A 26,176-nucleotide genomic window follows, 5' to 3' on the forward strand; every position below is an offset into this window, starting at 1 on the left:
TTCTTCTAAATGAATATTTATAACACCTAGACAGACTCCTCCTAATTATTCTTTTTGATATTATTCTCAGTGATATTTAAGGTATATAGTGAGGGGCAATAAATGAGGGGCAATCCCATCACCAGTGTTTCTTGCAGGCAGAAAAATGTTGGATTCAACAATTCTATCCATTTTGCCATTCTTAATCTCTTAATTTATTTAGCCCATTGACATTGAGAGAGATTATTGTCATGGATTTTGGGGGGAGGCACACCCAGCAGTGCTCAGGGTTACTCCTGGCACTGAGAAATCGCTCCTGGCAGGTGGGGAACTATATGGGATGCCGGGATTTGGACCACTGTCTATCCTGGATCAGCTGCTGCAAGGCAAATGTCCTAGCTGTGCTCTCTCAAGCCCTATTGTCATGGATTAAGTGTCTTTGTAGAAGTTTGGTGTGTTTGTTGGGTCTGCTTTGTCTCAAAGTAAACTCTTCAGCTCTTCTTTAAAGCTGGTTTTGAATCTGTAATGTTTCTGAGCTGTTGTTTATCTGTGGAGTTGTGTATCTTTCCTTCAAATCTGAATGAAAGTCTGGCTGGGTAAAGTATCCTTGGTGAAGCATTCATTTTGTGAGTTTTATATAGTTTTTTCACTATATCCCACCACTGCCTTCAGGCCTTGAGAATTGTTTGTGATAAATCTGCTGTAAAACTTAAGCATGTCTCTTTTTATATACTCCTCCTTTTGATCGTGCTGCTCTCAATATTCTATCCCTATCTGTGATTTTCATCATTATGACTATTATGTGCTTTTGTTTGGAACTCTTTTAGCTGCTACTCTTCAGGTAGCCAAAATATAGTTGCATTCCCTGTTTACTTCTGAAAATTTCTCAGCAATGATGTCCTTGACTGTTGATTCTTCATGGATATTTTCTTCTGGCTCTCTGGGATCCCAAAGATTCTAATGTTGTTTCTATTGGGTTTATTTCAGTTATATTGCCATCTGTTTGCTTTGTTTGAGGATTTTTCCAGCCTCTTCTTTTGTATGGAGGTGTTTTGCGGCTCATCTTCTACATCCCTGATTCTGTCCTCAGCTGCTGTTACTCTGCAAGTGAGACTTTCCAATAAAATTTTCATTTTACCTACCATATTTTTCATCCCTGATATTTCTATTTGAAGTTTTCTCATTTCTTTTTTTTTTTTTTGGTTTTTGGGCCACACCCGGTGATGCTCAGGGGTTACTCCTGGCTATGCGCTCAGAAGTCGCTCCTGGCTTGGGGGACCATATGGGACGCCGGGGGATCGAACCGCGGTCCGTCTCCTAGGCTAGCGCAGGTAAGGCAGGCACCTTACCTCCAGCGCCACCGCCCGGCCCCAGTTTTCTCATTTCTACTCTCATATCCTCTTGAGTCTTCTGGACTGTCTGTTCCATCACTTCTTTAAGTTCTTTGAACATCTGTAACATTCCTCTCTAAAGTCCTAATCAGAGATGTTATGTAGATGGCCAGTGTTGGTTGGGTCTAGCATCTTCATTCACATGGTATGGTGGAGATATGCATTCATTTTCCCATGTGAACTTGGATGCATGGTACTGTTATTAAGTGTTGTGATTCAGCTCCTTTATTGGAAGAAATGTGCGGCCATGGAGCAAAGCTGCTATTGCTTTTCTGACACTCAGCAGGGTTCAAACCGGTTTCCTCTGCCCACAACCAATGGGCAGCTGCTTCTAGGTCTGGGTTGATATACCAGAGGTTTGACTCCAGTTGGCACTTTTTAAATCCAATCTCTGACCACTGCTGTGCTGCTCCTGCTTGTCTGACACACTCAACTGGATTCAAACTGTTTTTTACCCCCAAATCTTCCCACAGCTGACAAGCAGCTATGTCTGAGTTTGTATTGTTATACCAGAGATTTGATTTCAACTGGCCAAAGTGATTCACTGGGCCAAAGTGATTGTACACCGGGAAGGGCATTTGCTTTGCATGTGGGTTCAATACCCCACAACTCAGATAGTCTCCCAAGCCTGTGAGGAGTGATTTGTGAGTGCAGAGTACTCCCCTGAGCACTGCCAACTGTGACTCAAAATTTAAAAAAAAAAAAAAAAGAGTAAACCTTAAGTATATTTCCTACCTTCAAAAAACGTATGCTTGAGTTACAGGTCAAGAATTAGTTTGTTGTACTTTGTGGAGGTGGCAGCCACTCCATCTTGGGACAGAGGCAGGGATGTCAAAAGCCAGTAGCCAGCAGGGAATGGGAAAGAACAGGTCTTCTCTGCCACTGAGTTTCTTCTCAAAAACAGTGGGTGCATCGCCATAGAAAAATGGCCTTTCCTTCACAGGAAGGTTGAAATAGACGCCAGAAAGCCCTCAGCCAGAATGAGAAGGGACCCACCAATTAGTCCTAGGCAGTAGGCTCTAGTTAAGTTTTTAATTCCTAGATGCAGGGAATAGTGGGAGCACAGGGCGCTATTTGAATAAGCAAATGCAGCAGGACCAATTGCTTTTGACCCCTGGCTGACCCCCCTTGCTAATGAACATTCCTATGATGGCACAATCCTTGAACTGTCATTTGAAATTGGCTTCTCTCTGCCCCCAGTCCCGAGGGCAGGGACACAAGGGCAACCTTGCTTTGAAAACAAAAATATGGCCTGTTAGGTTGTCAGGACCCCCAGCAGTGCAGAGGCGACATTGAACCCTGCTGTCAGCTGCTCCCCTGAGGCATTTTGCTGGCATTTTTGAACAAATGCACTAACTTAAAAGCATGCTAATTTGATAATTATTTGTAAACCATTTTTGCAGTCACTTTATTTCTAGTTTATATTTTGCAGCAGTGCAATTCCACAGTCACTAGGATCCTGTGTATTACTTTGCACTGACATTTTAAATACGAAGAAGTGTGTGTCAGTGAACAGAGGAAATAAAAATGCACCAAGGTTGTTTTTAAAAAACAAAACAAAACATAAACTTAAGTACTTTCAAGACATGCATATTTGAACCAGAAGGAAGTTATCTATGAAAACAACCTTATTTCAATAATAAAATAATCTTGCTTCAATAATACTTATTCTAGTACCTAGCACATAATATACATTCATTCCTTAAACACCTTAAAGATATATACATAGTACATGCATACAAACATAATATATATTTAAAGGGTGTGTTTACAAAAAAACAAAACAAAGCAAAACAAACAAAAAAAAAAAAAAACACCACCGGGAGAGTAATGATCCTGAGCAAAGACTAGAACTGATCCCATGACAGTATACTCCAAGGACGGAGAATCCCCATATCTCATAGGGCAAGTGAATTCCGTTTCGAATGACCCCAATATTTACTGTGCCAGGGCAGAGGGAAAAAACAAAAATACAAAAAGCACAAAACCTTGGATATTTTTTAACATATTTATATATTACCTTCATTTATTATTGTTATTATTATTTTTATTTACCTACCTATTTTGGTCGATTTCTCGGTTTGGATGTGATTATTGAAATTGTTGTCCCCAATTATTCTTTTTTTGTTTGTTTGTTTTTTTCTCTTCCTTTCTTTTCTTTCGTTATGTGCTACACCATGTTTCTTATTTCAAGACCACGGTGAGTTTTTTTGGTTTATATGTTTGTTTGTTTTTGTTTGTATTTTTTATCAGTTTTTTGTGGTGCTTATCGATGTAACTGGAGACCTCACTGGATATTTGACACTTCTTTTGGTACTGATGGGGTGTTTCACCTTCTTTTTCTCCTTCATTTCCCCAATCGATGAGGAGAACCTCTAGAAGGATTCTGCCCATTTTTGGGGTATTAGACTCTTACCCCAGTTTACTCATTTTCTCTTTTTCAGGCAAAACCACCCAACTTGAACTGCTAGCCCTGCCCCCACTTAGAGGGGGAAATAAGGGAGGCACCAAGACCAAACTGATGCAAGACTACTAAGTAGTAGGTCAAATACAGAGGGGATCACATATTCTAGCCACCCTGGGGGGGAGGGAAGAGGAAATGGGAGGTAGGACAAAAACGGAGGTGTAGGGAGGACAATTTAGGGATGGGAATCCCCCCTGATTTTATGTAAATATGTACCTAGAATATTATTGTCAACAATATGTAAGCCACTATGATCAAAATAAAAATTATATAAAAAAAAGAAACAAAAAAAAAATAAAGGTTGTGTTTAGAGGTATCATTTCCCCATTTTTGATAACTATGATCTTTGGAAATATTAAGAGATAAATATTTCTCTGTTGCTAGAGCTAAGGATGAATCCCACACCCTTGCCTGCTTCTCTGAATCCCTGTCAGAAACCTGAAACCTGACAGTGGCCGTCAGAGCCTGCTGCAATCACCCTGTCCTCTCTATCACATACAACACTTCTGCCTCATGCCTCACTCTGAATTTAAGGAAAAAAAGTAAGCCTTGGTTTTTGAGAATTCACGTTTTTAATAGGTCTAGAAAAGACCTCTAAAATATTTTATTATTTGCTTCATTAAAATATGCCAATATGGACTAAAAAATGATTTACCAAGAGTGAGAGATGACTAGATTTGTTTCCATAATTGCTGTTGAGGAGACCTTTCAGAATGAGAGAAGCTCCATGTTTCTAGAGGGTCCTTACAGCAAGCATCTTTGTGTGAAGACACTGCTCCTAGCCCTGCCTTGCTGATCCTGGTTGCAACCAAAAAATGTCATTCAGGAATCTCTCAAGTTCTGTCCTAGCAGGAAATTATCATGGCTATCCAGCTTCCTTTTTACCAGTCTCTCAGCCACTCTGACCTCCCTTTGGGGCTTGGGGGGGGGGGCACTGCAGAGGCGCCCCTCTCCTCTCAACCCATGTCCCTCTAGAGCCAGCAGCAGTGTACAGGCAGCTAGCTCACTGCCTTCCCACCAACCAGGAGAGAAGACACTGGGGCATAGGGCTCTACCCTCCAGTCAGGGATGTCTGCAAGGGTTAGATGGTCTCTCCCCTGCTCAGCAGGGCTGCAGTGGGCCCCAGAAGGCACAAAAGCCACTTACAGATGAAGGGCAGGAAAATCATTCTGGTGGGGGGTGGTGACTGGCAGACTCAGGCTGCTGAACGAGTGACAGTCTGGACTGGAAAGCACCATTCTTTCCAATGCGCAGGATGACAGTTTGCTCCCTGGAAACCAATAGCTGGTAGCTAGCTCCTGTTCGTCAGAAAATGTGGGGGCCCGAGGGAGGGTTTCATATCAATTATTACCCCGTCCTGTGCTATACACACACCGACGCCAGTCATATATCTTCATTATGGACCTCCAGTTGCATCCAAGTGCCGGCATGTCATGAGTTAAAGCCCAAAGACCCTGACAATTAAGGTGTGGGTACAAGGTACAAGGCAGCCGATCAGGAATAGATACTCTCTTTGTGCTGAGTAGGGGAAACACCAGGAGGCTGAGGAAGAAGAAGAGAGGGGTTTTCGAGAGCACATTAACCAAAACAACACACTTGTCCTGGCCATCCTCGGCGCAGTCTCAATAATGAGGGGGAGTCGTCCCCTGGTGCGGGTTGGCAACGCCAGCCGGGAGTCTAGCATTAAGCTAGCATACATCAAAAATAATTGACAATGGTTAGGCTTCGTTGTAGGGAGGCTACTCCGCCACACCAGCCCACCACCCGCCTAAGAATGATGATTTGGAAAGGATGTCAGAGGATTAGAGAGGATCCTTGTGTCTGCTCCAATTAGGATCAACGTTCACTGCACCCGACACAGAACGATGCAGACATATTGACCCCTACCGGGACGGTGTAGAACTGCAGTCCTCGCTGGGATCCCAAATGGATCTAAAAGGATCCACCGTCATTAATTACCATGTGCCCAGTCAGGGATCTTATACATTTATTCACTCTACAGAAAAGTTCTCTGAACTTTTAATGCCAGCATAAAAATATTTTGTTAATTGCAAAGATCACTTCGGGATAGCATATATATACATATACATGTATATGTACAATACACATATATGCATATTATGAGCTATATGTATATATACACATATATTATATACGATGTAATATTTTTGCTAAACTTTGCATTGAATGAATTCTTAAAGAAAAGACCAATTTAAAAGACCTTTCCCACTATATCTTGGGTCAGCACACTGTTTTCTAGGTAACTACAGATGAATGTCCAAGTAGTGAACTCCGAAAAGACATGAGGTGTGGGATCTATGGAAATAATGTGGGCTGGGTGTCTGAAGGTGCTTTCTCTGTGCTGCACCATAAGAAGGAAAAAGGATTCCAAGAGTCAGTTCACAGAAAAATCATATCCGTATCAGCACAATGGGGTGGAGGGTAGAACAGTCAGGCCAAGAATCCAGGTTCAACAATGAGTCCAGGATCAGGGGGCTCTGTTGTGTGGAGATCATTTAGCCTGACCCTTCAGAAAGTGCCACAGCAACCTGGAGCTAAGAACAAAACAAAACCAACCAACCAACAAAAAACATGCAAGGTTTGCTTCTGACCCACATCCACAAAGTCTGAAGGATGTATTGTGTTCCTTCTTATGCGGTGTCCTCGTTATATGACCATCTTTTTAGCCAACGAAAGAAGAGAGCTTCATAGTTAGAGTGAGTTAGGTAATAAACTGATTGTGTGAGTGTCATCCTGGTTTCATATTCATTAAGAGAATTCACAGAGTCAAACTCAGAATTGTGCAAGTTAAACTCTAGAGAAATAAAGATTGTTTGGCCTATTCCCAACACCTTACCCCAATACCCTACATGAAACAATTTTATTAAATATTTTTAAGTTGTGGACTATATACTTTAAAAGTATTATCAGCTTTTAGGAGCTATGATGTGATTGGCAGTGTGTGCCTCACATATGTATAAGGCACTATATTCTGTCTCCCGTGTCACAAAAATGAAATATTTTAACTAGACTAAATGATAATACCCAGCTGTGCCCTGAGTATAATTTTCCAAAATTATCAACAGAGGAAAATTACTTAATTTCTATAAAAGATGATCTCTTTAACTATAAAATAAAAACAATTACAGTTATTACTTTAATAAAATGGCATTAAGTGTATAAAATACCTTATAGATTTAAAAGATGTAACACAAATTGCATTACAAGAAATATTGATACATATTAAAAATCTTAGATAAGTGTTTTATTCTTGGAGTCAAGAAAAATTTCAAGGTAAAGAAAAGAATCAGGGAGAAAAATCTTTCTTAAAGGTATTGGGATCAGAATACAGCAATAATATATGGACCTGTGTGAGAAAAAAACAACACTATAGCATTTGTTGAAGAAAACTAATTTCAAAGGAGCCAACTGTTTATTATGATAAATCATCTGACTGGGAGACAAGGACGCGTATAACTGGGGGAGTTTGAAGAGGGGTTTGGAACAGGAAAAGAGAAACAGAAATTGACAGCATCCCCAGCACCGGCTCTATGGGTTCAAGTGGTAGGAGCAGCAGTCAAATGCCTTTCTCGGTCTGTGCCATCCACAGCTCCTATCTGGCCAAGAGACAAGGCTGTTCAACAGATGACACAAAACCACCTCACACAGCCAATGTATCATGCAGATGAGAAACTGGCAGCCAAAATGCTGACTTGAATTAGAAAGAGAATCAGACAGGCTTGAAGTCAAAGCTGAACATTTCTAGGAGCATTTCGAGGCTGTCACATGATTTACTGTAGCTCACTTTCAAAGAAAGGTATATGATTAAAAATAAAAATACAAAGGAAAGGCTGGAGTAGGAGAGCCCTACAAGGGTTGGCAAACTCCCTCCACTGTGATGCAGGGACACAGGGGTGAGTGAGCCCCCTGAGTGCCCAGAGAGCAGGGTTGCAGGCTGGCAACAAGGCCTTGTCATCTGTCAAAGACTTGCCTCTCCTGCCAGACTTCACTTACCTCAGGATATGTGGCAGCTCAACCCAGTCTCTAAAATGGTTCCTCATTGTCCTGGGATAATGCAGGGTAAAATTGCATCAATGAGGGCCATATAATAGGACTTGGGGTTCAGCCAGGAGGGAGCACAGGAAAGAAAGCAGGTCAGAAGCAGGCCAAGGTAAGAACAAGGTTGAGAAACATGGATCTAGATCACACAATAAGTCCCATTACACATTATTTTTGTCTAAATGTTATCTGCCAGGCCTAAGTACTCATATTCCTTATATACTGACTATATGGCTATATATAAAATCCATCACTTCAGATCAATAATCAATAAACCCCATATCCTACAAATAGTTCCTGCAGTGAGATCTTAGATAAAATGTTCATGGAGATGCAACATAGATGACCAGTTTCCAAAAGATATTTCTAGGATTATTACTTATTTAACTACTAGCTAGCTATAACTTAGGACACGGTGTGAAAAATTTGTGGGAATGTTGATTATAATTTATACTTTTTTAAAGTACTGTAGAAGTCATAATCATAACAGTTAAAACAATTCATACCAAAGAATGGTAAGATCGTGACAGAAAGAAATCGAGGACAGACAAAAACCCCAGTAGGTCTCCACAGGCTTATTGCTAAGCAAAATCATTTTTACAGCATTATTTTTCAGGATGTGCCTGAGTCATTTCTGCCTCATCCAGAGAATGACAATTAAGTATTAGCCAGCATTCTCTGCTTATAATGCTTTTCTATAATCACTTTAAACTATAATATATTATCCAAACCTAGTCATTATTTCAGTCACTGCTCTGATTAGTGGTTTGGGGAAGCTTGGCACATTTCCATTTTAGAAGTGAAATGTGTGTGCTATCATTAGCTTAAACTAATCATCAAAATCATTTCAATAAAGAAAAATTTCCCCTTTCCTTTTTGCTCAGCTAGTCCATAGTCATTGTTGACATGAAAATCTTAATCATCATGCAAAGCAGGAACACTTTTTCCAAATTAGAACTGGTAAAATATAGTATTGTATTTATTATATTATGTCATTTTATAGAGCCCCACTTTGAACCTCACTTATTCTATTTATCATCATCCCTCCAACACCTTTCGTTAAGGCACTGTCGCATGTTTTAAGACACTTTCTAAGTGCAAGTCAAATAAGTTGCCTTGTGTTTTGCAGCCAGATGACTTTTCATCACTCAGAGATGAAAGTTACTCTCACATCATCTACCTGATCTGTTTTCTACAGACCCCCAGTTGCCAGTTCAGCATGCTGACCTCATTGGGGCACCTTCTGCAAGGAAGGGTTACTGACACCCCAATAATTTCAGATACCTCACCTCCCAGCTCACCCAAAACTTGCTCTCAGGATTTCTCACAGCTGCTGTTTTCCACATCTATTAACAGACTCAAGGCAGAAAGAGAAACGAAGACTTGGGTGGGGGTGTGGTGTTGAAATGATGCATTCATGAAAGGCTCTTATTGACAGTTTTGTCAAATTGGAACTCACAATGCCTAAAATTCTGTGGGGTTTTTTTGGGGGGTAGTCACACCTAGCGGTGCTCAAAAATTACTCCTGGCAGACTAAGGGGACCATATGGGATGCCAAGGATCAAACTCAGGTCAGACAACTGCAAGGCAAACGTCCTAACTACCATGCTATCACTCCAGCCCCATGCCTAAACTTCTTTTAAATTGCTTTTTAAAGTTTTGTTCTAACATGCTATTCTATGTTATTAGAAACAAAGCATACATGCTTGATATACATGACTATAAGTTGATGCATCTCTATTTAAAAAAAACCTATGTAACCAATCTCTGTATTAGTTTGTTACTCAACTTTACTATTTAAACAGTTTATTACTAATACAATACAAGGGTACACCCTTGCCATGCATACTCAAAGTTAAAGAAATATATGAAAGGATGCACTTTCTCTGATATTTAAATGTATTACATATACCACAGAGCTGAATTATAAAATGATTATAGCATGCAAATAGGATTTCAAGTGGTTTTTTATGCTTTGATAAATCCCAATAAGTCCTTAGATCAAGGATAGAATGTCAGGGAAGACAGAGGCCTTGTAACCTTGAATTTATTTCTAGCCTATCCCAATGTGGGGTCAACACTAGTAACGGTGTAAAAACAATGCTTTTAGCACTCTGAAGAACACCAAAATACATTACAAAAAATATTAAGTTAGTCCAATTGACCAGAAAAGGTGATGAGCAAAAGAAGGCTACATTATCAAAGCAACCCCTCTTTGGGCTAAATGCAGTCTACCTCTAGGCTTCTACCTTCTACTCTACCTTCTACTCCATGCTCCCCTCCCCACTTGAGCTCCTTCTTTTCCTCATCATATCTCTCCAGTGACAGAGTCTCTGGGCCCAGCCACCAGTCTCCTTACTCATAATTCTTACAGAGAAAGTTGACAGACGATTGCTTTTAAAAATGCTTGATCCCCCAATGTCGAGACACCCTTTATATCACTGAGAGGCCACAGTGGTCCCCAAAGTTGAGATGCTCTTTATATCACTAGAAGGCCATGGTGCTGCTGTTAATTCCATTCCTGTCTGTCTCCCATCACCATTCATTTAAGAAAAAGTTTACCTTTGTTAAGATATTCTGGGGCCGGGCGGTGGCGCTGGAGGTAAGGTAAGCCTTACCTGCGCTAGCCTAGGAGACGGACCGCGGTTCGATCCCCCGGCGTCCCATATGGTCCCCCAAGCCAGGAGCGACTTCTGAGCGCATAGCCAGGAGTAACCCCTGAGCATCACCGGGTGTGGCCCAAAAACCAAAAAAAAAAAAAAAGATATTCTAAGCTGCTTTCCCTCATTTTCTCTTTAGTTAAATTAATGTTTTTCTAAATAAAGGAGAGTAGACAGAGAAATCTCAATAATTGGAGATAGACTTTCATTATAAACATCTAAGAGAAGTACTTCTTCAAAAATGTAAATAAATCTGAACTACTGATCAGAAACCATGCAATATTAATGTAGTGGAGCATTAGTAATGGCAACAAGGAGGCTAGAGAGAGAGAACGAAGTGGTAAGATGCTTGCTTTGCACATATAACCCAGGTTCTATCTCCAGCATCCTATATGACCCCCAAGACCACTAGTAGTGATCTCTGAGTGCAGAGCCAGGAATAACTCCTTAGCACCATTGGGTTGGTCCCAAAAAAACAAGAATGGCAATATTGGAGGAACCAGAGTGTTAATATAGTGGGTTTGGCATTTGCCTTGCTTTTAAAAAATGACCAACACAAGTTTCAGCTTCCTGAGCCATACCAGGAGTGATTCCTGTGAGTAGATCCAGGTCAGACCTGAGCAAAGCTGGGTGTGGTGGAACACCACCTGACAACAATAGAAGGTAGCTCTAGTTCCTCTGCCTGGAAACAAGCCCTTTAAGATGCAAGCAAAGATGTTGAATAAAGCTTGCTTGGGGTGGGATGGGGAAGTCTGTGACAGTAAGAACCACATCTCCAATCAGAAAGTCTTTCCTTTCAGCACAGGCTGCATTATATGCTATTATAGAAAGTGGGTGACGGAAGGATGTGTTGTCTCCCTCTCACAACTTCAAAAACAATATTCTTTAGTCCATGACAAGACTGCTGAGTATATAACTGTAGAATGTAATACTGAATATTGAAGCTACAAAAATCAAGTACCATGAAGATTCTCCTAGTTCCTTCTTATTGGTGGGAATGCCGTCTAGTTCAACCTTTATGGAAAGCGATATGGAGATTCCTCCAAAAACTGGAAATCGAGCTCCCATATGATCCAGCTATACCACTCCTAGGAATATACCCTAAGAACACAAAAATACAGTACAAAAACCCCTTCCTTACACCCATATTCATTGCAGCACTATTTACCATAGCAAGACTCTGGAAACAACCAAGATGCCCTTCAACAGATGAATGGCTAAAGAAACTGTGGTACATATACACAATGGAATATTATGCAGCTGTCAGGAGAGATGAAGTCATGAAATTTTCCTATACATGGATGTACACGGAATCTATTATGCTGAGTGAAATAAGCCAGAGAGAGAGAGAAAAACACAGAATGGTCTCACTCATCTATGGGTTTTAAGAAAATGAAAGACATTCTTGCAATAATAATTTTTAGACACAAAAGAGAAAAGAGCTGGAAGTTCCAGCTCACCACAGGAAGCTCACCACAAAGAGTGATGAGTTTAACTAGAGAAATAACTACATTCTGAACTTTCCTAATAATGAGAATGTATGAGGGAAATGGAGAGCCTGTTTAAAGTACAGGCAGGGGTTAGGTGGGGAGGAGGGAGACTTGGGACATTGGTGGTGGGAATGTTGCACTGGTGATGGGTGGCATTCTTTACATGACTGAAACCCAAACACAATCATGTATGTAATCAAGGTGTTTAAATAAAATTAAATAAAAAAATAATAATATTTATTATAATCAAGTATCTCACAGTAATATTTAAGGTACATAGTGACAAAGAATTAGGGCCATTCCTACCACCAGTGTTGTCCTGTTCACAATATGCATTCCATAACTCCCCCTTTGCCCCTTGGACTGCTAGATTAAGAGGTCTCCTTTTTGTATAGCTTTTGTAGATAACTCTATCTACAGTTCTGGTGTTATTGACTTTGGGTTTGGTGCTAAAGTCTGATCATTCTTTATTTCCACTCAGTGTTCATATGATGGGCTGTTCCTGGTACCAAACTTTTTCCCCCTCAAGTTATGAGAGAGAAAAAGATGTTTCAAGTTCTGTGGTTCTGTTGAAAAAATAAAAAAGAAGAAAGAAAGAGAAAGAAAGAAAGAAAGAAAGAAAGAAAGAAAGAAAGAAAGAAAGAAAGAAAGAAAGAAGAAAGAAAGAAAGAAAGAAAGAAAGAAAGAAAGAAAAAGAAAGAAAGAAAGAAAGAAAGAAAGAAAGAAAGAAAGAAAGAAAGAAAGAAAGAAAGAAAGAAAGAAAGAAAGAAAGAAGAAAGAAAGAAATAGAAAGAAAGAAGAAAGAAAGAAAGAGAAAGAAAGAAGAAAGAAAAACAAAGAAAGAGAAAGAAAGAAAGAAAGAAAGAAAGAAGAAAGAAAGAAAGAAGAAAGAAAGAAAGAAGAAAGAAAGAAAGAAAGAAGAAATAAAGAAAGAAGAAAGAAAGAAAGAAGAAAGAAAGAAAGAAAGAAAGAAAGAGTAAGAAAAAAGAAAGAAAGAAAGAAAGAGAAGAGGGCCGGGCGGTGGCGCTAAAGGTTAAGGTCCCTGCCTTGCCTGCACTAGATTTGGATGGACCGAGGTTCGATCCCCCGGTGTCCCATATGGTCCCAAGCCAGGAGCAACCTCTGAGCAATAGCCAGGAGTAACCCTGAGCATTACCAGAAAAGAAAGAAAAGAAGAAAGAAAAGAAAGAAAGAAAGAAAGAAAGAAAGAAAGAAGAAAGAAAGAAAGAAAGAAAGAAAAAAAGAAAGAAAAAAAAAAGAAAGAAAAAGAAAGAAAGAAAGAAGAAAGAAAGAAAAGAAAGAAAGAAGGAAGGAAAGAAAGAAAGAAAGAAAGAAAGAAAGAAAGAAAGAAAAGAAAGAAAAAAAAAGAAAGAAAGAAGAAAGAAAGAAAGAAAGAAAGAAAGAAAGAAAGAAAGAAAGAAAGAAAGAAAGAAAGAAAGGAAGGAAGGAAGAAAGAAAGAAAGAAAGGAAGGAAGGAAGGAAGAAAAAATACTGCTGGAGGAATCCATTTAGAAGCTATAAATATCAATTTGAAGAAAAAAGGAAAAAAGGAAAAACAAAAAATAACTGAAACAAATAAAAAAACAAACAAAACAAAAATAAAAATAAGAGCAAAAACATAAAACAGAGCAGCAGCAATAAAAAAATTATCACCAAAACCACAACCACAAGAAAGAAAAAAAGAAGGCCTGGTGTGGCAAGGCTTTGTAATTTTTTTTTTTCGCATAGGCATAATAAGTATTGGGGAAGTTAGAGGGAATTCCCTTGGCCCAGGAGGTACAGAGTCCACCTTTGAAGCATACTGTCATTGGAGCAACTATGGGCTTCATATATGCTCATTCTCGAACCCCAAGCTTTTTATACGGTGCCAGGAAATGTTCTGTTCAGTTGTGGATGACAAAATCAATCCTCTGTAGCTAGAGATTTTGGTATTTCAACAGGTCATAGGACAAAATCTAGGATAGAGTCTTTCATTATGGTTTTAGAAGAGCAACTACATCATGTTTGCTGTAGCCAGTCCTCTGTAATTGGTGCTCTTGGTTTTTGCAAAGATCCTAGGTTGAAACCTAGGATAGAGTCTTTCTTATTTTAAAGCCAAAGTTTTTTTGTTTTTTTTTTTTTGTTTTTGTTTTTGTTTTTGTTTTTTTTTTACTTAAACACCTTGATTACATACATAATTGTGTTTGGGTTTCAGTCATGTAAAGAGCACCACCTATCACCAGTGCAACATTCCCATCACCAATGTCCCAAGTCTCCCTCCTCCCCACCCGACCCCCGCCTGTACTCTAAACAGGCTCTCCATTTCCCTCATACATTCTCATTCTTAGGACAGTTCAAAATGTAGTTATTTCTCTAACTAAACTCATCACTCTGTGGTGAGCTTCCTGAGGTGAGCTGGAATTTCCAGCTCTTTTCTCTTTTGTGTCTGAAAATTATTATTGCAAGAATGTCTTTCATTTTTCTTAAAACCCATAGATGAGTGAGACAATTCTGCGTTTCTCTCTCTCTCTCTCTAACTTATTTCACTCAGCATAATAGATTTCGTGTACATCCATGAATAGGAAAATTTCATGACTTCATCTCTTCTGACAGCTGCATAATATTCCATTGTGTATATGTACCACGGTTTCTTTAGCCATTCGTCTGTTGAAGGGCATCTTGGTTGTTTCCAGAGTCTTGCTATGGTAAATAGTGCTGCAATGAATATAGGTGTAAGGAAGGGGTTTTTGTATTGTATTTTTGTGTTCCTAGGGTATATTCCTAGGAGTAGTATAGCTGGATCGTATGGGAGCTCGATTTCCAGTTTTTGGAGGAATCTCCATATCGCTTTCCATAAAGGTTGAACTAGACGGCAATCCCACCAGCAGTGGATAAGAGTTCCTTTCTCTCCACATCCCCGCCAACACTGTTTAATCTCATTCTTTGTGATGTGTGCCATTCTCTGGGGTGTGAGGTGGTATCTCGTCGTTGTTTTGATTTGCATCTCCCTGATGATTAGTGATGTGGAGCATTTTTTTCATGTGTCTTTTGGCCATTTGTATTTCTTCTTTGTCAAAGTGTCTGTCATTTCTTCTCCCCATTTTTTGATGGGATTAGATGATTTTTTCTTGTAAAGTTCTGTCAGTGCCTTGTATATTTTGGAGATTAACCCCTTATCTGATGGGTATTGGGTGAATAGTTTCTCCCACTCAGTGGGTGGCTCTTGTATCTTGGGCACTATTTCCTTTGAGGTGCAGAAGCTTCTCAGCTTAATATATTCCCATCTGTCAATTTCTGCTTTCACTTGCTTGGAGAGTGCTGTTTCTTCCTTGAAGATGCCTTTAGTCTCAATGTCCTGGAGTGTTTTACCTACATGTTGTTCTCTATATCTTATGGTTTTGGGTCTGATATTGAGGTCTTTAATCCATTTAGATTTTACCTTCGTACATGATGTTAGCTGGGGGTCTAAGTTCAATTTTTTTGCAAGTGGCTAGCCACTTGTGTCAACACCACTTGTTGAAGAGGCTTTCTTTGTTCCATTTAGGATTTTTTGCTTCTTTATCAAAAATTAGGTGATTGTATGTCTGGGGAACATTCTCTGAGTATTCAAGCTTATTCCACTGATCTGAGGGCCTGTTCTTATTCCAACACCATGCTGTTTTGATAACTATTGCTTTGTAGTAAAGTTTAAAGTTGGGGAAAGTAATTCCTACCATATTCTTTTTCCCAATGATTGCTTTAGCTATTCGAGGGTGTTTATTGTTCCAAATAAATTTCCAAAGTGCCTGATCCACTTCGTTGAAGAATGTCATGGGTATCTTTAGGGGGATCGCATTAAATCTGTACAGTGCTTTGGGGAGTATTTCCATTTTGATGATGTTAATCCTGCCAATCCATGAGCAGGGTATGTGCTTCCATTTCCACGTGTCCTCTCTTATTTCTTGGAGCAGAGTTTTATAGTTTTCTTTTATAGGTCCTTCACATTTTTAGTCAAGTTGATTCCAAGATATTTGAGTTTGTGTGGCACTATAGTGAATGAGGTTGTTTTCTTAATGTCCATTTCTTCCTTATTACTATTGGAGTATAGAAAGGCCATTGATTTTTGTGTGTTAATTTTGTAGCCTGCCACCTTGCTATATGAGTTTATTGTTTCTAGAAGCTTTTTGGTAGAGTCTTTGGGGTTTTCTAAGTAGAGTATCATGTCATCTGCAAACAGTGAGAGCTTGACTTCTTCCTTTCCTATCTGGATTCCCTTGATATCTTTTTCTTGCCTAATCGCTATAGCAAGTACTTACTTCCAGTGCTATGTTGAATAGGAGTGGTGAGAGAGGACAGCCTTGTCTTGTGCCAGAATTTAGAGGATAGGCTTTTAGTTTTTCTCCATTGAGGACAATATTTGCCTCTGGATTGTGGTAGATGGCCTTAACTATATTGAGAAAGGTTCCTTCCATTCCCATCTTGCTGAGAGTTTTGATCAAGAATGGGTGTTGGACCTTGTCAAATGCTTTCTCTGCGTCGATTGATATGATCATGTGATTTTTATTTTACTTGCTGTTGATGTTGTGTATAATGTTGATAGATTTACGGATGTTAAACCAGCCTTGCATTCCTGAGATGAAACCTACTTGATCGTAGTGGATGATCTTCTTAATGAGGCATTGAATCCTATTTGCCAGGATTTTGTTGAGGATCTTTGCATCTGCATTCATCAGAGATATTGGTCTATAATTTTCTTTTTTCGTAGCATCTCTCTCTGGTTTAGGTATCAAGATGATGTTGGCTTCATAAAAGCTATCTGGAAGTTTTCCTGTTTTTTTGATTTTATGAAAGAGTCTTGCCAGGATTGGTAGAAGTTCCTCTTGAAACGTTTGAAAGAATTCATTAGTAAATCCATCTGGGCCTGGGCTTTTGTTTTTGGGCAGACATTTGATTACTGTCTTAATTTCCTCAATAGTAATGGGTGTGTTTAGATATGCTACATCCTCTTCATATAATCGTGGAAGATTATAAGATTCCAAGAATTTATCCATTTCTTCCAGGTTTTCATTTTTAGTGGCATAGAGTTTCTCAAAGTAGTTTCTGATTACCCTTTGAATCTCTACCATATCAGTAATGATCTCTCCTTTTTCATTCCTAATACGAGTTATCAAGTTTCTCTCTCTTTCTTTCTTTGTTAGTTTTGCCAGTGGTCTATCAATCTTGTTTAGTTTTTCAAAGAACCAACTTCTGCTTTCGTTGATCTTTTGGATGGTTTTTCGGGTTTCCACTTCATTGATTTCTGCTCTCAGCTTTGTTATTTCCTTCTGCCTCCCTATTTTTGGATCCTTTTGTTGAGCTCTTTCTAATTCTGTGAGCTGTGTCATTTAGCTATTCAGGTATGCCCCTTCTTCTTTCCTGATGTGTGCTTGCAAAGCTATAAATTTTCCTCTCAGTACTGCTTTTGCTGTGACCCATAGGTTCTGATAGTTTGTGTCTCCATTGTCATTTGTTTTCAGGATGGTTTTGATTTCCTCTTTGATTTCATCTCGGACCCACTTATTATTCAGTATGAGGCTGTTTAACTTCCAGGTGTTAAAGTTTTTCTTCTGTGTCCCTTTGTAGTTTATATATAATTTCAGGGCTTTGTGGTCAGCAAAGGCAGCCTGCAAAATTTCTATCCTCTTGATATTTTGGAGGTATGTTTTATGTGCTAACATGTAGTCTATCCTGGAGAATGTCCCATGTACATTAGAGAAAAATGTGTATCCAGGCTTCTGGGGGTGGAGTGTCCTGTATATATCTACTAGGCCTCTTTCTTCCATTTCTCTCCTCAGGTCTAGTATATTCTTGTTGGGTTTCAGTCTGGTTGACCTGTCTAGTGTTGACAATGCTGTGTTGAGGTCTCCCACAATTATTGTGTTGTTATTTATATTGTTTGTCAGATTTGTCAACAGTTGTAGTAAATATTTTGCTGGCCCCTCATTCGGTGCATATATGTTTAGGAGAGTGATTTCTTCCTGCTGTACATATCCCTTGATTAATACAAAATGTCCATCGTTGTCCCTTACAACTTTTCTAAGTATAAAGTTTGCATCATCTGATATTAGTATGGCCACTCCTGCTTTTTTATGGGTGTTGTTTGCTTGGATGATTTTTCTCCAGCCTTTTATTTTGAGTCTGTTTGTTCTGACTATTCAGGTGCGTTTCTTGTAGGCAGCAGAAGGTTGGATTGAGTTTTTTGAATCATTTAGCCACTCTGTGTCTATTAACTGGTGCATTTAGTTCATTGACATTGAGAGAAAGAATTGTCCTGGGAGTTAGTGCCATCTTTATATCAAAGTTTGGTGTGTCTGTTGGTAAGCCTTGTCTTCAAGTAGGCCTTTCAGTTTTTCTTTTAAGAATGGTTTTGAGTCTGTGAAGTTTTTTAGCTGTTGTTTGTCTGTGAAACTATGTATTGTTCCTTCAAACCTGAAAGTGAGTTTTGCTGGGTGCAGTATTTTAGGCGAAGCATTTGTTTAATTGAGTTTTGTCACTATGTCCCACCACTGCCTTCTGGCCTTGAGTGTTTCTGGTGACAGGTCTGCAGTAAATCTCAAGGATGTTCCCTTGAATGTAATTTCTCTTTTCGATCTTGCTGCTTTCAGAATTCTGTCTCTATCTATGGGATTTGTCATTGTGACTAGGATGTGTCTTGGGGTGTTTTTTTCTGGGGTCTCTTTTAGTTGGCACTCTTTGGGCATGCAGGATTTGATCGCATGTATTCATTAGCTCTGATAGTTTCTCTTTAATGATGTTCTTGACTGTTGATTCTTCCTGGAGATTTTCTTCCTGGGTCTCTGGGACTCCAATGATTCTTAAGTTGTTTCTGTTGAGCTTATCATAGACTTCTATTTTCATCTGTTCCCATTCTTTGAGTAATTTTTCCATTGTTTGATCATTTGCTTTGAGGCTTTTTTCCAATTTCTTCTGCTGTATGGAATTGTTATGCATCTCATCTTCCAGTGTACTGATTCTATCCTCAGCTGCTGTTAACCCGTGGGAAAGCTCAACCATGTTTTTCTTCAATTCATCTACTGAGTTTTTCAGACCTGTTATTTGATCTGAAATTTCAGTTTGGAGTTTTCTCATTTCTATCTTCATATTCTCTTGATTCTTATTAGTGCTCTCTTCTATACTTTGTTTGAGTTCTTTGAACATCTTCTATATTGCAACTCTAAACTCCTTATCTGAGAGACTGACTAGGTGGTTGGTCAGGCTCAAGTCATCAGAGTTGCCATCTTCATTCTCTATGTCTGGCACTGGCCCGCGTTGTTTCCCCATTGTCACACTAGTATTGCGGGTTTTTCTATGTGTTGTGGTTGTATTCATCGGCTAAGTGATGTGCACCTTCGCGAAGGGGAGCAGAGCAACCGAGCTCCTCTGGCTCCTCCCTTTCTGGGTGTGTCGACTCACCTCCACAGAAGGCTCACGGGAAGGCAGGCTGGCCGATGAGCCGCACCCAGGATGAAATCAGGCCGAATATGCAGGACAGCAGAGAAGAGAGGCGGAAGGGTGCTGGCACCTCTAAAACCAAAGTTTTAAGGCTACAAATCAAATTGATACCTTCAACCTTTATATACTTATATAGGTAAAATATGGTGTTATCTTATTTTTTGTTGTTGTTATTATTATTTTCTAGCCGGAAGCCAATAGTTATACATTAAGTCAAAAATTTTTTCTTTGACGTAAATAGTTGCCATCTATCTTCTCTACTCACCAAAAATAGTTACTTTCACAGTTGACCACACAGATGTAAATTCACTTCCTATAGTAAAGGCTTCCAAGATATATTTTCTTTTTTTTTTTTTTGCCCCCGCTCTCCCCAAGGTATATTTTCTACTGAGCTGGACATTAGTCCCCTTGGCTTAGTAAGACTTTCTTATTGGTTATGTATATATTATTTGGCAAATCCACACATGAATATTTTGAAGCCTTAACTAGAAAGCAAAGTTGAAGAACAAAGAATAAAGTTAAATGTTCACAGAAAGAGTGTATGCTAAAATAAAATTAAAAAATAAAGTTCAAAAATCCTACTACCATAATTTTTAATAGCCTTACAAAAGACTAATATTTAGCCTTCCTATACTACTTAATCTTCCTATATTATTTATAACATTCCTATTTATAAATAATTGAAACTAGAGTTATCCATCTCAGACCAATTGTTATAAGTACATTATATAATTTACAGAAATAATGTTCTGATTAGAACATGTGAAAACACTAGTTATTATTATTAAATGACTCAAAATGATAAATCTTTTCTTTGAATTCCTCTGTCTATTATAGTGGATTCCTGACATTGGTCATGCTGAATAAACACCAGTGTCACTTATATTATTGTTCTTGTTACCAATACTGTTGCTGGCAGAATGGCAAAATAAATCTGATGAGCAATAAAATTAGTACTAAAATCATCATTTGACTGCAAGCAAGTCAAGTGACTTCCTTTCAGTTTTACTGTATCTGGAAAGAAATTTCAAAATTATTTTTTGCTTTTGGTTTTGGGACATACCCAGTAGTATTCAGGGCTACTCCTGGCTCCATGGTTAGAAATCACTCCTGGCAGGATCAAGTAACCATATGAGATGCCAGGGATCAAATCTAAGTTGACCATGTGCAAGACAAATGCCCTCTCTGCTGTGCTATCATTCCAGCCCCAGAAATTTTAATTTCTAATAAAAATATCTGCTCCCTGCCTATTGACAGTAATTAAGTAACTAGATATATAAATTACAAATTGAATAAACGGTGGACTCATGAGGAATTAATTTCTGGGTGAGGAGTTATGAGAGCCTGTTTTGAGGGTTTTGAGTTTTTCCAACTGGAAGGAACAACACCACCTCACTGTGTCAACATAGGTAACACTGTCAGCAGCAAGTGAGCTCTGCCATCAAACTGTGCTGAGAAGATCCTAATTGGTCTAGTTTCATTCTGATAACATTTGTATGACTTGGAAACATTCCTCAAGTTTTGAATATGCATGCAGAAAGGATCCTGCGAGAGAACACGGAAGACTGAGAAAGTAGCCAGTAACAAGTGCTTCCTGATCAGATTTGTTGTGGACAGACTTAACATTGGACAAGAATAGACTTTGTACTCCTCTCAGTTTATCCTTCTGGGCAAGAATCAGCTGGCGGAGCACCCTTAGAAAAGATTCCATTCCCTGAGGCCAGAGTGATAGCACAGAGGTAGGGTTTTTGCCTTGCATGCAGACAACCTAGGACAGACCTGGATTTGATTCCCGGCATCCCCTATGGTCCTCCAAACCTGCCAGGAATAACTTCTGAGCACAGAGCCAGGAGTAACCTCTGAGTACCATGGGGGTGGCCCCAAAACCCAAAATAAATAAAATACATCTTTTAAAAAAGAAAAAAAGAAAGAAAAGAATCCATCCTCCTCCAACTCAAAATCACATAGAGAATGTTCCTGGGTGCATTTACTCCCCTTCCAATCATCTAAGCTGTATTCTACAGGACAAGTTGGTTCATGGTTCAGACGTTTCTTTAATTTATAGTCTTTAAAATATGGATAAAAAGAATTAAATGTCAGATACCAACTCGTGTTTTAAATCAATAAGCTTACACAAAGGTTCTCTTGACTGCTGTTATCAAGATCCAACCAGTACTGATAATTGAGGAAACATTTATAGCATAACTAATTCATAGGAAACATCCCATTGTGGGAGAGGCAATGAAGTCAAGCCACCATTGTGCTGTTTTCTCTCAGTACTCCATGGATTTTTATTTGGAAAGAATGTCAAAGAAAATTCAACCATAGGGGTTGAGCCATACTACAGCATGAAGGGCACTTGCCTTGCATGCATTCAATGCAGGTTCAATTCCTGGCATCTCCTATAAGCCTGTCAAAAGTAATTTTTTTATCACAGACCCAGGAGTAACCCCTTAGTGCTGCTGGGTCTGAGTCAAAACAAACAAAAACAGAAAGACAATAAAAGAAAAAATGAGTGTAATCATTCAAAAGCAAAAAAATGTAGAAATGTCTTGTTTCAAGAACATTCCGAACATCAGGATGGAAAAATCTACGGTCCCACTGCGGCCCGACTGTGAAAAATTATGAGTGCTGCCTGTGTGTGTCTGTCTACTGTCCTGTTGCATGAACCTCTTGGGAGTGGGCCGAAAAGAAACTCCAGAAAACTCGCTCTCCCAGAGGCCCATTCTAGGGCAGAACGCCAAGGAACTGCTCCATAACATGAAAACTGGCTATAAGCAGTACTTTGCAGAAGCCAGGTACACCGGTTGTGACATCAGGCTGGGAAAATCTATGAAACTACACCTGCCCAGTGGGGCCCGACTGTGAAAAATTGTGAGTGCTGCCTGTGTGTGTCTGTCTACTGTCCTATCCCATGAACCTCTTGGGAGGGGGCCAAAAAGAGGCTCCAGCAAGCATGGCCACTCCGCTTTGCTATGCGGCAGTGCGCTCTTTCTAAGGAAAGAACACCATCGCAACAAGAAGAAAAAATCACACTAAGAACTGTGCTGGATCACTGAAGCCCAGTATTTCTCTCTGGACTGTCTTCCCTGCTGCGTGCTCGGGCCTAAGATTTGATCCTGTGTGAGGCTTCATCCATGGAGGACTCCCCTCCCTTGGAGGCATGTTGACCCATCCAGAAAGGGCAGAGTCAGAAGAGTGTGGCTGCCTACATCATTTAGCCAATGAATACCACCACAACACGTAGAAAAACCACAATACAAGTATGGCAATCGGAAAACAATGCAGGCCACCATCAGACATAGAGAATGAAGATGACAATTCTAATGACCAGATAATGACCAACCAACTAATCAACCTCTCAGATAAGGACTTTACACAGGCAATATGGAAAATGCTCAAAGAACTCAAAGAAACCATGGATCGAGTTGAACAGAACACTAATAAGAACCAAGAAAATATGAAGACAGAAATCACAAAACTCCAAACTGAAATAACATGTCAACTAACAGGCCTGAAAAAGTCAGTAAACAAAGTGAATGACAAAAGGAATAAGCTCTGGGACAGGGTATCAGAAGCTGAGAATAAACTTGGTGCTGCAGAAGATGAGATAAATAACAATCCCATACAGCAAGAGAGATTGGGGAAAAAAACTTAAAGCAAATGAACAGACAGTGGAAAAATTAGTCAAAGAATGGGAACAGATGAAAATAAAAGTCTATGATAAGCTCAAAAGAAGCAACTTAAGAATCATTGGAGTCCCGGAGACCCAGGAAGAAAATTTCCAGAAGAATCAACGGTCAAGAACATCATTAAAGAGAAACTTCCAGAGATAAAGAATATATGTGATCAAATCCTGCATGCTCGAAGAGTACCAACCAAAAGAGACCCCAGAAAAAATACCCCAAAGACACATTCTAGTCACAATGACAAATCCCACAGATAAAAACAGAATTCTGAAAACAGCAAGACCAAAAAGGGAAATTACATTCAAGGGAGCATCCTTGAGATTTACAGCAGACCTGTCACCAGAAACACTCAAGACCAGAAAGCAGTGGTGGGATATTGTGACAAGACTGAATGAAATGAATGCATCACCTAGAATACTGTACCCAGCAAAACTCACTTTCCGGATTGACAGAAGAATACATGGTTTCACAGACAAAAAACAGCTCAGAAACTTTAAAGACTCAAAACCAGTCTTAAGAGAAAAACTGAAAGACCTAATTTAAGACAAGACTAACCAAAAGACACACCAAATTTCGATATAAAGATGGCATTAAATCCCAGGACAATTCTTTCTCTGAACTTCAATGGACTAAATGCACCAGTTAAGAGACACAGAGTGGCTAAATGGATCAAAAAACTTAACCCAACCTTCTGCGACCTACAAGAAACACACCTGAATAGTCAGAACACAGAAGAAAAACTTTAACACCTTGAAGTTAAACAGCCTCATACTAAATAACCAGTGGGTCCTAGATGAAATCAAGGAGGAAATCAAAAGGTTTTTGGAAACAAATGACAATAAAGGCACAAACTAACAAAACTTATGGGACACATAAAAGCAGTACTGAGAGGAAAATTTATAGCTTTGCAAGCACACATCAGGAAAAAAGAAGAGGCTTACCTGAGTAGCTTAATGACACAGCTAATAGAACTAGCAAGTGCTCAACAAAAGGACTCAAAAATAGGGAGACAGAAGGAAATAACAAAGCTGAGAGCAGAAATCAACGAAGTGGAAACCCAAAAAACAATCCGAAAGATCAACAAAAGCAGAAGTTGGTACTTTGAAAAATAAACAAGATTGATAGACCACTGGCAAAACTAACAAAGAAAGAGAGAGAGAAACTTGATAACTCATATTAGGAATGAAAAAGGAGAGATCACTACTGATATGGCAGAGATTCAAAGGGTAATCAAAAACTACTTTGAGAAGTTAACTCTATGTCACTAAAAATGAGAACCTGGAAGAAATGGATAAATTCTTGGACTCTTACAATCTTCCACAGTTAAAGAAAGAGGATGTAGCATATCTAAACACCCCTATCACTATTGATGAAATTAAAACGGTAATCAAATGTCTGCCAAAAAACAAAAGCCCAGGCCCAGATGGATTCACTAATAAATTCTTTCAAATTTTCCAAGAGGAACTACTACCAATCCTGGCAAGACTCTTTCATAAAATTGAACAAACGAAAACACTTCCAAATGGCTTTTATGAAGCCAACATCACCTTGATACCTAAACCAGACAGAGATGCTACGAAAAAAAAATTACAGACCAATATCACTGATGAATGCAGATGCAAAGATCCTCAACAAAATCTTGGCAAATAGGATTCAATGCCTCATTAAGAAGTTTGTCCACTACGATCAAGTAGGTTTCATCCCAGGAATGCAAGGATAGTTTAACATCTGTAAATCTATCAACATAATACACATCAACAAGAAAAATAAAAATCACATGATCATATCAATAGATGCATAGAAAGCATTTGATAAGGTCCAACACCCATTCTTGATCAAAACTCAGCAAGATGGGAATGGAAGGAACCTTTCTCAATATAGTTAAGGCCATCTACCACAAGCCAGTGGCAAATCTTATCCTCAATGGAGAAAAACTAAAAGCCTTCCCTCTAAATTCTGGCACAAGACAAGGCTGTCCTCTCTCACCACTCCTATTCAACATAGCACTGGAAGTACTCGCTATAGCAATTAGGCAATAAAGAGATATCAGGGAATCCAGATAGGAAAGAAAGAAGTCAAGCTCTCACTGTTTGCAGATGACATGATACTCTACTTAGAAAATCCTAAAGATTCTACCAAAAAGCTTCTAGAAACAACAGACTCATATAGTAGGGTGGCAGGCTACAAAATTAACACACAAAAATTAATGGCCTTTCTATACACCAATAGTAATAAGGAAGAAATGGACATTAAGAAAACAACCCAATTCACAATAGTGCCACACAAACTCAAGTATCTTGGAATCAACTTGACTAAAAATGTGAAGGACCTATACAAAGAAAACTATAAAACTCTGCTCCAAGAAATAAGAGAGGACACGTGGAAATGGAAGCACATACCCTGCTCATGGATTGTCAGGATTAACATCATCAAAATGGCAAAACTCCTCAAAGTATTTTGATAGGACAATGGAAAAAAAGCGAACATAAACCCCCAGTTAACATCATGTACGAAGGTAAAATCCAAATGGATTAAAGACCTTGATATCAGACCTGATACCATAAGGTATATAGAACAATACATAGGTAAAACACTCCATGACATTGAGACTTAAGGCATCTTCAAGGAGGAAACTGCACTTTCCATATAAGTGGACGCAGAGATAAACAGCTGGGAATACATTAAGCTGAGAAGCTTCTGCACCTCAAAAGAAATAGTGCCCAGGATACCATGTGGGAGAAACTATTCACCCAATACCCATCAGATAAGGGGCTCATATCCAAAATATACAGGGTACTGACAAAACTTTACAAGAAAAATCCTATGACAATCATTTCTTTCAATGTCAATGGACTAAATGCACCAATTAAGAGACACAGAGTGGCAAAATGAATCAAAAAGCTAAATCCAACATTTTGCTGCCTACAAGAAACACATCTGAATAATCAAAAACAGTCATGGACTCAAAATCATAGGCTGGAGAAAAATTATCCAA

The 26,176-nt window shown here is 39.1% G+C and overlaps 1 pseudogene; it reads left to right on the plus strand.

Moving 5' to 3' along the window:
- Positions 1–1,617: 1,617 nt before the first annotated feature.
- LOC126027554 (NADH dehydrogenase [ubiquinone] 1 alpha subcomplex subunit 8-like) overlaps positions 1,618–26,176 on the plus strand; it is a 70,302-nt pseudogene continuing 45,743 nt past the window's right edge.

This window comes from Suncus etruscus, chromosome 14 (genome assembly GCF_024139225.1).
Source record: "Suncus etruscus isolate mSunEtr1 chromosome 14, mSunEtr1.pri.cur, whole genome shotgun sequence".
In the NCBI taxonomy this organism is placed as follows: domain Eukaryota; kingdom Metazoa; phylum Chordata; class Mammalia; order Eulipotyphla; family Soricidae; genus Suncus; species Suncus etruscus.